The 15,894-nt window shown below is 45.7% G+C and overlaps 1 protein-coding gene across 1 annotated transcript in view; it reads left to right on the top strand.

Moving 5' to 3' along the window:
* The window catches only part of LOC125238021 (suppressor of lurcher protein 1-like), a 421,475-nt gene that overhangs the window by 193,253 nt on the left and 212,328 nt on the right, over positions 1-15,894 (top strand). The gene's annotated exons all lie outside the window — the stretch shown is intronic.

Raw genomic sequence — 15,894 nt, forward strand, 5'->3', positions numbered from 1 at the left:
GACCGATAGTTTGCACGGTTAAGTGTATATTCATTGTCTAGATCCGCGTCCGCGGTCGCGCGACGGCGGACGTCCGCGTAGTATGTTCCTAGCTTCATAGGAATTATGAAATAAAATAGCTACTAATACTTGGCTAATAACTTCTTGACTTGGCCATAGTAGCGACATCTGGCATGCTCTAGACCTCAATATTCTCGTATATCTCCATTAAGTAATTAGTTCAAAGTTACTACTAGTAGGTGTTGCCCGCCGGGAAATTACTGTTGTACGCTATGCCACCTCTCATTAGTAAATTATTTACTTTATTTTATCTACTAACGAATAAATGTGATTTTCTATTTATTTATTTATTTATTTATATGTAAAGGATTTCTTTTCATTCGATATTTCACCAGAAATTCTGATAAAATAGTTTGAACTCGTAGCATAAGTAGGTAATTATCCTTTAGGGTGCAACATCAACAATATTTTATTACAATATTTCACGACAGAATGAACTATAAATGCTATGAATTAGACCTTGTATAACATAATAAAATACAAGGGTTGGGTCGGAATAAGGAAAACCCTTTCTCTCTACTCATTAAAATATTCACACTGAGCGTGACCATGAATGTATAAATTCTTAAACAATTAGGTACTTGTGTGTCAATATTAGCCCTGTTGTAATACACTGCTTATCAAGCGCCAGTGATGGTTTGCCCCGAAGCTAGGATTAACCATGAATGATTACCTCTGATTGGGTCGGACGTATGGAGCCCTCAGCCAAGACGTCGATCGCAACATAACTGAGTAGAACGTTCGGTTTGCTAGGCAATTTGCTGTGATAAACAAGGATTTTGTACGCGTTATGGAACCTTTTGTAGCATTTTATTTACCTACATAGTAATTAATAAATTAAACTAAATGTTCTATATACCTATGTACATTTAGGTAACTAGGTGCCAAAATATTTAATGTTTCAAAATTATAGTAAGCACTGGCAACCTCACTCACCGGCATCGGCAGGAACATAAAACGTTATGATTAGGATTTTATAAATATTTAATACGTAAAACATAATAATTATAATTGCACATTAAAATCTCCACAACCGTGAGGTGTACAATCTCAGGAATTACTTCCTTAACAACGAGTGTGGGATGCATCGTGATGTGGTGGCAGTGGACGGAAACCTCACGCCGCTCTCCTTGGCGAAAGAGAACTGGCGCAAACCTGTGGTACTAAGTGCTGCGGACCGCAAGGCGGTATGGGAGAGCAAGCAGCTACACGGGCGGTTCTACAAGGCCCTCACGGGACCCGATGTAGACCTGCTCGCATCGGTGAACTGGTTACGATTCGGGGACCTCTTCGGAGAAACTGAGGGTTTTGCCTGTGCAATTGCGGACGAAGTTATGATGACGAACAACTACCGGAAATATATCCTGAAGGACGGCACGGTCGACATTTGTCGGGCATGCCGCCGTCCCGGAGAATCACTCAGGCATATCATTTCCGGTTGTTCTCATCTTGCTAACGGTGAGTACTTGCACAGGCATAATCTCGTAGCCCGGATCATTCACCAGCAGCTTGCTCTTCAATACGGCCTTGTGGACCGCGAAGTACCGTACTACAAGTACTTACCTGCGCCAGTTCTTGAAAATGGCCGTGCCACGCTCTATTGGGATCGATCTATTATCACTGACAGGACTATTGTAGCCAATAAGCCTGACATTGTGATAATAGATCGACCGCAACGCCGGGCCGTGCTCGTTGACATCACCATCCCCCATGATGAGAATCTCGTGAAAGCCGAGAAGGACAAGTCCAGTAAGTACCTAGACTTGGCTCACGAGATAACCACCATGTGGGATGTTGATTCAACGATCATTGTCCCGATAGTCGTTTCAGCGAACGGTCTCATAGCGAAGAGTCTCGACCAACATCTTAAGAGACTCTCGCTCGGTGGTTGGATCAAGGGTCAGATGCAGAAGGCGGTGATTTTGGACACAGCGCGGATAGTCCGACGGTTCCTCTCTCTGCAGCCCTAACCACCGGCAGCTTGGGCCCTGCCCCGCTGCTGGCGGCACCCTAGGTTAGGTTTTTTATAATATGTTTATATTTTTTTTATTGTTTTGTAAGTGGTTTTGTATTTTACTTTTATATTCGTATTATAAATAACCTAGCCTAAGATTTGAAAGAAATAAAGAGAAATAATTGCACTATATGTACACGCTACATCATTGTATTTACAACTGCAATTGCGCATTGCATATTGGATAACTATTTGCAGTCCTCAACCTGAGCAAGCACTTCAAAATAACCAACTTCGAAGCTGCATCAAAATGTTGCCCCAAGATCAAAAATGTAAGTATGTTTTTAATCAGCTACAGCGCTTTCGATAAATTTAAATGCAATATAGTCCGTGCGGTAAGAAATTGCGGTTGAGTTAAACGTTCCTCAGGCATCCGGAAGTCGCAATTTATGTTGCTACGATAAAATAAAATGTCTTCTCGCTGAATCATGATTTTAGTTTAGCAGTATTTAGAAACGTATATCACTTGCATTTAGAAACACTTTTTGATGTTGATAACGACATAATTTTTTGTAAACTTCAAACGTAATTTATAAAAACCGGCCAAGAGCGTGTCGGACCACGCTCAGTGTAGGATTCCGTAGTTTTCCGTATTTTTCTCAAAAACTACTGAACCTATCAAGTTCAAAACAATTTTCCTAGAAAGTCTTTATAAAGTTCTACTTTTGTGATTTTTTTCATATTTTTAAACATATGGTTCAAAAGTTAGAGGGGGGGACGCACTTTTTTTTCCTTTAAGAGCGATTATTTCCAAAAATATTAATATTATCAAAAAATGATCTTAGTAAACCCTTACTCATTTTTAAATACCTATCCAACAATATATCACACGTTGGGGTTGGAATGAAAAAATATATCAGCCCCCACTTTACATGTAGGGGGGGTACCCTAATAAAACATTTTTTTCCATTTTTTATTTTTGCGCTTTGTTGGCGTGATTGATATACATATTGGTACCAAATTTCAGCTTTCTAGTGCTTACGGTTACTGAGATTATCCGCGGACGGACGGACGGACGGACGGACGGACAGACAGACATGGCGAAACTATAAGGGTTCCTAGTTGACTACGGAACCCTAAAAATCATAAATACTTATACGAATTTACCATAATCTACTTACCCATTTAGAGTTAAAAGTCGAGGCGAGATTTTAAAAATGTTAGGTATATTTTTTCCATCTTAACAATAGGTAATTATTTGGATATTTTGTTAGGTAGGTATAATGTCAATGCCGATATATAGGTATTAGTAAAATATTGTGTAGAAAATGAACTGAATTTATGAAAGAATACAGTCGACGCTTCGTATAAGATCTGATCAGCTTTTGGCAGGATCTGGACAGATTTTGATCCCTTTGATCTTTACAATTCTATTCCCGTTACTTTACTCACCTGTCTACGCTTGATCGGCTACGCAGGTTATGTTAATATAAAAAAAAACCATATACATACACATTATCTATTCTATGCACGTTATATAAAAATGGAATATTAAAACATTCACACTTATCTCATCTTTTCCCTCAGATTATTTAGGTTCCAAAGTATTAGCCTAGGTACTAAGTTTAATCAAAATCGCTGTAATGGATTATAAAAAAACGTGTATTATATATTGTTAAAGTTTTATTGCTACTGTTTTATTTTATTCGCTAGTGAATTCCGTAAGTGAATATCTGGAATGGAGCCTTCATTAAACACGAACAATCAATGGCCGCTGCGAGTAAAGTAATCAAACCATATGACACCAACACGACAGCGAGAATTATCCAATTTGCGTGTCGCGACCAGACGCAGCACTTGTACGAGTTTTATTGCATCCCTGCACAGGTACGACTGTATTGGCTTAAAGAATCGAAGCTATTATTCCAGAATTCTCTTCGGGAAAAGTCACCGTCGTGTCATTTAACGTAATTGTGCAAGTACCAATCGGAGGCAGTTTTATCTACAACTACTACTGCAGACAACTGTCCACTCAAATTAGACCTGTCACAGCAGTAGCAAATGTCTCGCCGAAACTTTCGCATAGTTCGACATGAGCGGGACCGGGAAGCTCCGCCTTAATTGGTGGCATGACATTCCGTTTTGGGCCATGCCGTTTCCCTACTCATTACCGTTAACAAAAGGGTTGGATTCGATTTACATTTTCATCGTAGTTGTTGCAGACCGCGTCCGCAAAGCTTCCTATCGACGGCTCGAAGTGGAGAGAATGTGCTGGAGCTCGTGCGACTCACTCTTTCGTCCCGGGCCTGTACCTTGAGCTTCGATGTCGTCCTCAGCAATCAACCGTACCGATTATGATTTTGGATTACACTAACTAAAAAACGAATCAAATCAAATGGTTTATATTTACAAAAATCAACGACTCTAATTTTAACGCGGTTATAAAAATACTCCTAAGCTAATATCCTAACGAAACGCTCGGTACGGACGATACGTCGCGATGCTGTCGTTTTCTGCTGCTGCCGCTACCCGTCGTGGAGGGTGGCTGGCTGCTGGCTGTAGGCTGCTAGCTGCTGGCTGTAGGCTGCTGGCTGCTGGCTGTAGGCTGCTTGTAGTAGGCTGCTGGCTGCTGGTTTTCCTTGGAGGCTGCTGGTTCTTCTTGTTCCGGTCGAATTCGAATGTCCCATACCGAGCGATCGTTCCTTTTATACCCCTTTTCAGAATGCGCCTACGCTTCACGGAAAGAAACATTTCAATTTATTCGCCCAATCACGACTCGGCTGAGCGCGAGGCTCCGTGCGATAGAGAGGTAAATAATTGCGCCCGATAGGCGACGGATGGCGCGTCGTGATTGGTCGAACGCGTTACGGCGCTCGATTACGTGAATTTAACGCTATCATTTTTCGTTCAAATCCTAATTACTTATAAACTAATTAGGCTATCGCTTCGAAATTACGTAACAATGCACCTGACACTAGGGTCATTCACCTCGAGTGGAATGCACCTGCGTTTGTTTACGTTTTTACACAATAGAAGAGGTGATTAGCCGTCCGGGCCATACAATAGACTGGTTTCGCGGCTCGCCTTGAGCTCCATTGTTATCGATAACGGAATATTACTATGGAAATGTAGGTTATCGTGTTACGTAAGTTCCCAGCTACGTTTTAAAACTATTTACATCTTCATATGTCTTATAGTTATCGAGTTATTGGCTTGGATTCGAGTAATCCTAAGGCAATTTTCGGGTGAAAGGAAAATGATTTCGGAACTTTAAGGAAATATTTTTAGCCAATCAGAGGAGAGTTCGGTTTTCTCGCTCTAAGCCTCTCACGTTAGTGCTTATTGGCTATTAATCGTAGTCCAATGGACAGTCTGAGTTTAGATTGAACTTTGGACTCGGTTTCCGCGACTTGGGAAGGAAGGAATATGGGAATTGCCTGCTATCGAATACATCACATATGAGTCTTATTATCATACTTAATAATCGGAATTGACAAAATTAACTTAACTAACGCAGTTCTACCCGTTTCCTACCTACGAAATAATCTTTATTGCGAATACAGTCTTAATCGAATTCTTATGCTATTTTACATATATTTCGACGCGTCGCTAACATTTTGTCCCCGCAGTCGAAGACTCCTGGTGCATGGGTTGCGACGCGATGACCGCCAGCCTGCAGCTGGGCCTGCGTAGCGTCCCGTGCCTCGTTCTGATGTCAGCGGAGCGGACCCGTCCATCGGGTCCCGGGTAGGTAGTCTCGACGACGCCTCGGGGCCACACGCTGCGTGGACCATTGGGTTCAGCGACGATGACCACATCGCCTGGTTGAAGTTGCCGCCCTCCGTCGTGGGACGACTTCCTCGGTGCCAGTAGAGGAAAGTACTCTTTGGTCCAGCGCCGCCAAAAGTGGTCGGCAAGCGCTTGGGCCATCTTCCATTGCTTCTTCTCGTTCTCGTCGTAAACGCCAATCATCGGTAGGTTAGCGTTATGAAGAAGTAGAAAGTGTGCTGGAGTCAAACTTTCTTCGGAGTCTGGATCGACGTTGACATGTGTAAGTGGTCGTCGGTTGACGATATTCTCTATCTCGGCGAGTAGAGTTTCGAAAACTTCGGGTTTCGGTGCTCGTTCGTTGAAAGTGTAGGACATCGCTATCTTAACTGTCCTTATCATTCGCTCCCACGCGCCCCCGGCCGAAGGATTGCCAGGTGGGATGAATTTCCACTCCATTCGGTTCTGAGTGGCGTAAGTTTGCAGTACAGGCAGCCATTGCCGGTACGCCTCACGTAGTTCCGTCGCCGCCGCCCTGAAGCACGTCGCGTTATCGCTGTACATCGTCCTGGGCCATCCTCTTCTCGCGGCGAATCTTCGTAGTGATAGTAGCGCGCTGTCGGTTGAAAGACTGTGCACGCTTTCAAGGTGAATAGCGCGCGTCACTAGGCACGTGTATAGACACACCCAGCGTTTTTCTCTGCGCCGTCCGATCGTGACGAACATCGGTCCCATGTAGTCTTGTGCGGTGTGAGTGAAGGGACGTTGATACGCCTGTAGTCGCTCGGGCGGGAGATCGCCTAAGGGCTGCGCTCTCGGTGTTGCTCGTCGTAGTGTGCATAGCGCGCAGTTTCGAGCTACAGACTTCACGGTCGGCCGCAGATGTAGTATCCAATATTCTTGTCGCAGTTCGTTGATTACTGCTTCGTTGTGAATGTGCGCTGATCGTCGGTGAGCTCGCAGGATGAGTAGACGGGTGAACGGCTCGCGGCCATCCAGTATTATCGGTTGTAGCGCGGTGTACAATACTGGAGCGCTGCCCAGCCTCGTCTTCATGCGTAACACGCCGTCATCGCCTAGCTCGGGTGCCAGGTCGTATAATCGCGATTTGCGATCGATGAGCCTATTCTGGCTTAAGGCTCGAAGCTCTTCGGGAAAGCTTCGTCGTTGACTGTATTGCAACCACATGTGTTCTGCCTTTCTCAAATGTCTGACTTGTAGCTGCAAAGCTTTATTCTTCGTTCTCATTTTCTCGATGAATAGCAAGACGTTCGCTGTCGCGTTCAACAGTCTGTCGTAACTGCTAAACCGTCTCACGTCTGGCAGTACGCTCGAAGGGTCTGGCTTCGCTGAGATGATCGCCAGTGACGTCTCAGTTGACGGCCTCGCCTTCCTCTCAGGCAGGTCGTCTGTTCGATTCGATGGGTGACTAGGCCATGATGTCTCGGGTCCATAGAGAAAGCGCGGTCCTTCGTACCACTCGTCCTCGATGCGCACGCTCTGCGCTGGTTGACACCTCGTCGCTCGATCTGCGGGGTTCTGAGCGGTTGGTACATACCTCCACGCGTCTCTATCTGTTTTCTCGGCGATCTCCGCAAGTCGGTGTGACACGTACGGACGATAGTTTCGCGCGTCATCGCGAACCCATCCGAGAACAACCATGGAATCTGTCCAATACGTCACCTTTGTCACAGGATAACGCTGCTCGCGTAAAATTGTCTCCGCCAGCCGCACGCCGACGACTGCTGCGGTTAATTCGAGCCTGGGAACTGTCATTACCTTTAGCGGGCAAACTCGGCTTTTCGCTATAGCTAAGCTCACTTGCGTTTCCTCCTCGTCGTTCGATACTCGCCAATAGGCCGCCGCGCTGTAGGCCTCGGTCGATGCATCACTGAAAATATGCAGTTCTCTTCTAACTGCACCGGTGGGCGTGGCGTATCGTCGGGGTATTCGCAGCGCGGACACGTCGCTCAGTGCCCTCAGCCACCGGAAAAAGTCCTCCGCTTCCTCCGCCGGCAGCCGCTCGTCCCAGTCCGTGCCCTTTGTCCACACACGTTGGAATATGATCTTAGCGCTTATCATATACTGCGCTATGAGGCCTAATGGGTCGTAAACTGACATTACGGCACTCAAAAGTTCCCTTTTAGTGGGCGATCGCTCGTACCTTTTCACGTCGTCTGGCACTCGTAGCATTTTCGTGTTGTACCCCAGCGTATCCGTCTCTGGGTCCCACGTCATTCCGAGGACGGTCTGTTGCTTTTCTCCGAGATGAGAAGGTCCCGTCGCTCGCTCCTCCGGATCGATGTTTCGCATTAACAACTCGCTGTTGCTAGCATAGCTGCGCAGCCGAAAGCTAGCCTCCGCGTGTGCTAGTCTCACCTGTGTCGCTGTTGATATGAGTTCCCGTTCTGTCTCATATGATGCCACATAATCGTCCATGTAGTGATTATTATGGATATCGTAGACCGCGTCCGGATAGCGATCCTTGTTGTCCGTCGCATTCCTATTCCGCACCGAGTGTGCGAGAAAAGGAGAAGAGATGTTACCGAAACATACCCGGTTTAGCTGGTACGTCCACGGTGTCACGTCACGCCGCGATCCCCTCCAGATGAAGAGCTGACTATGCCGATCCTCTCTTCGCAGCTGTATTTGAAGGAACATTTCCTGTATGTCCGCGGTGACGGCGAATTCCCACTCACGGAATCGAAGTAGTATCCCCAGCAGGCTCTGTAGTAAATCCGGTCCCGCGAGGATGAAATCGTTCAATGCACATCCCTGACTTTTCGCGGCGCAATCGAATACAGCGCGATACTTTCCTTTATTTAAATTGTAGACGCTGAAATGGGGCAGAAACCACATCCGATCTGACTGCGGTGGTTCCATGATGCGCTCTGCGTACCCCTTTTCCAGAAGCTTGTGTATCTGTGCTTGATACTCGTTGGCGAAGTCAGGATCTCTCGACATGCGGGCTTCTAGATTGCGTAATCTCGCCTTCGCCATGTTGAAACTCGGTGGCAGCTTTATGTCGTCGGCAGCCCATAGTTGGCCGACTTCGTATCTCTTTCCTACCTTTTTTACTGTTCGTTCGAATGTATCGATCGCTCGCTGGTCGTCGGGTCGAATGTTGTCCTTTGCCGTTATGCCAAGCGCCTCGACTGCCCAGTGTTTCTTGACCTGCTCCACGAGATCACTGTCGTCACTGTGGCAGTGCATCACGACCTGCTCGTTATTTGGTACATACCTCGGCATTCGCCCGAAGAAAACCCATCCTAACGAGGTTTTAACTGCGCACGGCTCGTCCTCGCCGCCCTGCCTCACCTCCGTCGGGTTTATAAGATGACTGAAGTCTCCGCCTATTAACATCTGCGGCACGCCCATGCCCGTGTAGCACTCGTCGCCCAAGTCCGCCAGATGTTCGTATTCCAATAGACGCTTCTTATTTAATGACTGCGAGCGTATCCCTAGTCCGTCTACCGTTTTTAGGGATATATCGTATGTCAAGCCGCCACGAGCGGGGCTTACTTTAGCCTTGACCGTCTGTGTCACTGAGCTAAGTTTCAACCGCTGAATACCTCTTATGCATAGCGGCTCGTCTTGACCGACCGCGCCGATCTCGTCCGCGACGTCCTGGTCGATCATTGACAAGGTGGATCCATCGTCAAGGAAAGCGAAGATATGCGCCGTTCCCTTTGGACCTGATACGGTTACGGGTAGTACCTTTAGCAGCACGCTGTAGTCCGGTGTTGACGACACGTACACGCGGGCGTCGTTCTCGTCGTCCGCAGCTCGCGGCTCCGTCGTGTCCGCTGGCTCGGCCGATGACGTCACTGCTGACGATGTAGGTACTGACCTGATTTCTTGTGTTAGCACCATAGCCGTATCCTCACGCACTTCCTGCGGCGAGTCCGCATGAAGCAGTCGATGGTGTACGTGAGGACAGCCTGCAACGCCGCACGCTTTGGCCTTGCATTGTGTTTTCATATGCTTCGCGTCGATACAGCGATAGCATATACGATTTAATTTCGCCCACTCCCATCTAGCGCCCACGGATTGGGCGGCTAACTTGCGGCAGTCCGGCGTCAGGTGACCGCCACCGCAGAACAGGCACGTCGTCGAACGGGATGTTGTGGCTTGACGTGTCGCGTACGTCACTTTCTGCACCTCGTGTTGACGTCCTGTGGGAGCTCTCGGCGGGTTGTGCGTTGCGGATATTTTCACGCGAGCGCCGGCTGCGCGCGCGTGCGGCACTGATAACGGCGCCTGCGCTCGCCTCGGGGCGGCGCGGGCGTGACAGAAGGACATCTCCTGTTCGCTCTCCTCCATGAGGAAATCCGCCAACTGCAGAATCTCCGGGTCCTTGCTGTCTCGATGTTTCTTCGCGTAGTCGCACCATCTGCTTCGAAGATGCGGCGACAACCTGTCCGTAACCTCTCTGATGAGCATGGGGTTATCGGCATAGTGCCTTCGATCGATATCCATAACTGTAGATACCACGTTCATTATTTTTATCGCGAAAGTGTTGAGGTCGTTCGCGGTAGGCCCCAACTGCGGCAACTTTCGCAGGTCGTCAATCGCCTTGTCTAACAATACCTCGCTGCGTCCAAACTGCTTTTTCAGTATTCTCACGATCATATCGGGTCTGGTGGCTGTCGATAACACGTGAGACACACACGTCTTTGCGTCCCCGCGTAAAGCCATCCTGAGCCGCGCCACGTTCTCGTAGTCAGTAAACTTATACCGCTTCGATGTCTCTGCGTAGGTATTGTAGAAACTTCTCCACTCGCTGACGTCTCCGTAGAAATGCGGCAGCTCGAATATATCTTTCGGGGCTGGACGGGCCGCCATCTGCATCCTCTCGAACAGGTGCAGCATGGACTCTGCTACAGTACCTTCGGTGGCGCGCGTGTGCGCCGTGTGCGGAGTACGCGCGTCCAGCTGTGGCGACGTCGATCGCTCGCGACGCGCCGGCGGCGTCGTCGATCGCCTGCGTCGCTCCGGTGGCGATATCGATCGCCTACGCGACTCCGACGGTGGCGATATCGATCGCCGATATACCTGGCGGTCCGGTGAGAGGCCTCGAATATGCCGCTCCGCCTGCGCAGGTCGTCTCGGAGTCTCGTACTTGGGTAGAGGTTCGTCGGTTAACCTCTTACAAATGGGTTTTGACGTCGCGTCTCGCGAGTTCTCTAGCCATTCGTCTAATCGATCTTGATTCGAATTCCGCACGCTACCAGCAGATTCGTGCTCGTCTGCGCTATCCGCATTAGCGCGGATCTGCAGTTTTCTGGCGTCTAGCCGTTTACGTACCATGTCCGCTTCTAGCTGCAACTCCCTCCGGGATATCTCCGCTAGCCGTTCGCTGGCCTCGAGCTCCGCCTGAGACAGCTGCGCTTCTATCACAGTGCGACTGCTCGCATGTGATCTGACGGACTGAGCTTTAATAATTGGTTTATTTACCTCCTTGGTAGTTTCCTGCAGCGACTTTCGTTTCTCGGTAGTTCTGTCTATGACGGCAGCCTTGGGATGTCTAGCTGGGATCGGCGTGGGTCTGGAACGACGCCGTAACCGCTTGGCTAAATCCCTTCGCCATAGCAATGTCGTGTCGTAGGACGGTGACCTCGGTGTCTCTACGGTTAATCCATACCTGAGCGTGCTGTTAGCTGTCGCCGCGCCCATCGGTTGCGCGCCGGCGACGCTAAGCCCTTCCGTTACGCCAGCGGGTCCGGAGGGAGGTGAGGGAGGGCGCGCGCCGCGTCGGCGCCCATCGCCCTCTCAGCGCTTGCGCGTGCGGCCTCTCGTTCGCGGGCCGCCGACGCGCCTTCGTCGAGTAGTTGCTGCCTCTCCTCTTCGCTCGTCACTGACGCAGCTCGGTTGGACCTGGACCTCGTCCTTACCATCCTGTCGTCGCTCATGACAGGTACGTCGCTGTAGACCCGTAGTCCGCACGAAGATCCGGCTCGAAGGACCAGAAACTGTTGCAGACCGCGTCCGCAAAGCTTCCTATCGACGGCTCGAAGTGGAGAGAATGTGCTGGAGCTCGTGCGACTCACTCTTTCGTCCCGGGCCTGTACCTTGAGCTTCGATGTCGTCCTCAGCAATCAACCGTACCGATTATGATTTTGGATTACACTAACTAAAAAACGAATCAAATCAAATGGTTTATATTTACAAAAATCAACGACTCTAATTTTAACGCGGTTATAAAAATACTCCTAAGCTAATATCCTAACGAAACGCTCGGTACGGACGATACGTCGCGATGCTGTCGTTTTCTGCTGCTGCCGCTACCCGTCGTGGAGGGTGGCTGGCTGCTGGCTGTAGGCTGCTAGCTGCTGGCTGTAGGCTGCTGGCTGCTGGCTGTAGGCTGCTTGTAGTAGGCTGCTGGCTGCTGGTTTTCCTTGGAGGCTGCTGGTTCTTCTTGTTCCGGTCGAATTCGAATGTCCCATACCGAGCGATCGTTCCTTTTATACCCCTTTTCAGAATGCGCCTACGCTTCACGGAAAGAAACATTTCAATTTATTCGCCCAATCACGACTCGGCTGAGCGCGAGGCTCCGTGCGATAGAGAGGTAAATAATTGCGCCCGATAGGCGACGGATGGCGCGTCGTGATTGGTCGAACGCGTTACGGCGCTCGATTACGTGAATTTAACGCTATCATTTTTCGTTCAAATCCTAATTACTTATAAACTAATTAGGCTATCGCTTCGAAATTACGTAACAATGCACCTGACACTAGGGTCATTCACCTCGAGTGGAATGCACCTGCGTTTGTTTACGTTTTTACACAATAGAAGAGGTGATTAGCCGTCCGGGCCATACAATAGACTGGTTTCGCGGCTCGCCTTGAGCTCCATTGTTATCGATAACGGAATATTACTATGGAAATGTAGGTTATCGTGTTACGTAAGTTCCCAGCTACGTTTTAAAACTATTTACATCTTCATATGTCTTATAGTTATCGAGTTATTGGCTTGGATTCGAGTAATCCTAAGGCAATTTTCGGGTGAAAGGAAAATGATTTCGGAACTTTAAGGAAATATTTTTAGCCAATCAGAGGAGAGTTCGGTTTTCTCGCTCTAAGCCTCTCACGTTAGTGCTTATTGGCTATTAATCGTAGTCCAATGGACAGTCTGAGTTTAGATTGAACTTTGGACTCGGTTTCCGCGACTTGGGAAGGAAGGAATATGGGAATTGCCTGCTATCGAATACATCACATATGAGTCTTATTATCATACTTAATAATCGGAATTGACAAAATTAACTTAACTAACGCAGTTCTACCCGTTTCCTACCTACGAAATAATCTTTATTGCGAATACAGTCTTAATCGAATTCTTATGCTATTTTACATATATTTCGACGCGTCGCTAACAGTAGTCTTCCTCCAACTATTACTTTGTTATTTGAAAAAAAAAAGAAAACTGTTTTGAGCTTCATTTTATTTCAAATTAATTAATCAAGCATTTTCCTAAAGAAGAAAACGTAATCCAATAACATATCCGAAAAGGGTACACCACTCTAAATAACCTTCATTTTAATACGTTGGATCGTGCCACCGCATACGGTAGAATGTAAGTAGATATTAGAAATTGGTACTTCCCCGTTCGTAAGACAAACATTCATCTTTATCTGAATCAGTAGCGATTTATTCCGTCTTCTACAGTGTAAGGATTGTGTTGTATTGACATAGGAGATGGATTTCATTACTTGCCTCCAATTATGCAAACGATCGTTGAATAAGGCTTCATATAAATCGAACGGTGATATTTCTGACGTCCGCGTGTTCTTGAATACGAAATTGCGTTTTTCTCTCTCCTGACCGGAAGATAGCAACTTGTCTTCAGTTTTTCATAAGGCATTGTGCTTGACGATCCCGTTCAGATTCAAAGCGAAATATATCTGTTGTTTCCATTACTTCTGTCTATTCCTACAGTATGATCGATGTTTATGTTACTCTTTTGTTATTTTATTTATGGTAATGTTTGTTTCTCCGTACTTCACGAGAACTCTAAAGTACCAACTAACAGAAAGCTTCTGAACTTGGCCGTCGATGGACCAGTATGTGCAATGAAGTTATGAATATTAGGTGAAATGACAAGTTTTGATGGATTGTAGTAGTCCCAATAGAACTCGTTGCACTGCATTACCTACTTACACATATACTGACCTTAATTGATCATGACGTGCCATTGCTTGTGCTTTTTAGCAAAGAAAATTGGCAATAACATTAAAGTTTAAACGCTCTGCAGCGTCTGCAAGACCTTTCTAAATAATTGGTTTTTCTAATTTCTAAACCGAGCAGCGCTTTTCCTCCATTCTGAGATCGTTTAACCCCATTCAGTGCAGTTCGGAGGGGATATATCAGAGCTTATAGTCTGGACTCCCTGGTGTGACCTGTATAAATAGTGCTCGGAACTATAAATCGGATAAAGCTTACCTCGGCACGACTAAAAATATTTAGCCGTTTGAACCTGAGGAACGATTTCTTGAAATAAAAGCCAAATGTTATAACTTGAGGTAATAGTTAGTTCCGGGTATTATTTTGTAACATTGTCTAATAAGTTAAGTCCCACTAACTAGATGTTCCATGATTATTAATGGTGGCAGAATTTCTTAGAAAGGACTTATAATATTTCAGTTTATAATTCCTTTAAAGTAGTTCCTGGCAAATACATAATTATTATAAAGATTTGAAAGTAGGAAAACAGTCGTCTCTTACTGATCGTTAATTAATTAGCAACAAAGCAGTCAAGATAATTAAGAATTTTATGATACCTTCGAGCTGATCTGATTATAGAGACAGAGAATGGCCAAATAAATCTGTAGTGAAACAAGGCAACCTAATCGACCTAACGTGTTGTTTATGATTATCTATAAGTATATTTTGCCTGTTATATTATAAAAAAAGTCCCAGAATCTTCTGGGATATAATCATGGACCAAAAATCAAAGGTTTTCCAATAGTTTATTAGATTTTTGAATGTGTTGTTGTTTCGCATACATCCCGTAGGCCTCCGTGGCTCAATCAGTGAGAGCGATGGCTCCGGCAAAGCCTTTGGTCGCAGTTTGGAGTCCTGTGAATTTTCCAATTTTTCCTTTAATTAAAAAAATGTGTTGTTTATGCCGATTTTATACATGAAACTAAAAAAAAATAGTGTAATGGATAAATCGGCTGCCCTAAGCAGAAATCAAGTATCTGGATTTTGTCAAATTTTACAGTAGGGCGAAAAAACGATTTTTTTATTATTTTTCCTGATTATATGCTTATTAATTAATTAATAGCCTTTAAAACAGACGAACTTTATTATACTAGATATCATTAATAGTGTACTATAATTTTTTTTTTCAAAATATTTAGCACAATCATTTTAAAATACAAAAACAGCTTTCTGCGTAGAATGCGATAAGAAAATTTTAAAGTTTTTCTACAAGAAAGCAAGTATCTTGAACTGTTTTCATTTAACTTTCGTAGGCTTGTTATATTTAACTGTATCTATAACAAAAACTACAGAACGGATTTTCATGTGGTTTTCACTAATGAATAGAATGATTCTTGGGAAAGGTTTTGGTATATAATTTGTTGAGATCTTGTTTGAATTGGTTGAAATATGTCAATTTTTGCTAATCAAGTCGGACAAAATTCTGCTGGCTGAGAGCTTTAATCGAAAACGCTGCCCAAACTGTTAGTTATATCAAAACAATGTATGGCAAAATTCTGTATTTGTCATAGGCATACAAAAAAGTCCGTCTTTTAAGGATAAATTACTATAACCATTTTTATGATAGCCCCGTGCGCAGCCGGGGCGGACCGCTAGTATATGTTAATAGGTGCTAATGCTAATAGATGCCTTTAATGTAGTGTACGAGTATGTCATGCTTGTGTAAATTAAATAGGTTTAAATATAAATGCAATATTGGAGTAATCAACGGAAAAGAAGCTCTGGTTATGTTTGAATGCAAGTTGTCTTAAGATTTAAGAGGTTTTTCTGTCACGAAGAGTTCAATAACAATCATTAAACTTAATCAATTACAAACGTTGTAGGAGACTATTTAAATATCAAAAAAAAAACCTCGAAAGCGATTTCCCGTGGAACGCACAATATTAATTAAGT

The sequence above is a fragment of the Leguminivora glycinivorella genome, chromosome 2 (genome assembly GCF_023078275.1).
Source record: "Leguminivora glycinivorella isolate SPB_JAAS2020 chromosome 2, LegGlyc_1.1, whole genome shotgun sequence".
Classification (NCBI taxonomy): domain Eukaryota; kingdom Metazoa; phylum Arthropoda; class Insecta; order Lepidoptera; family Tortricidae; genus Leguminivora; species Leguminivora glycinivorella.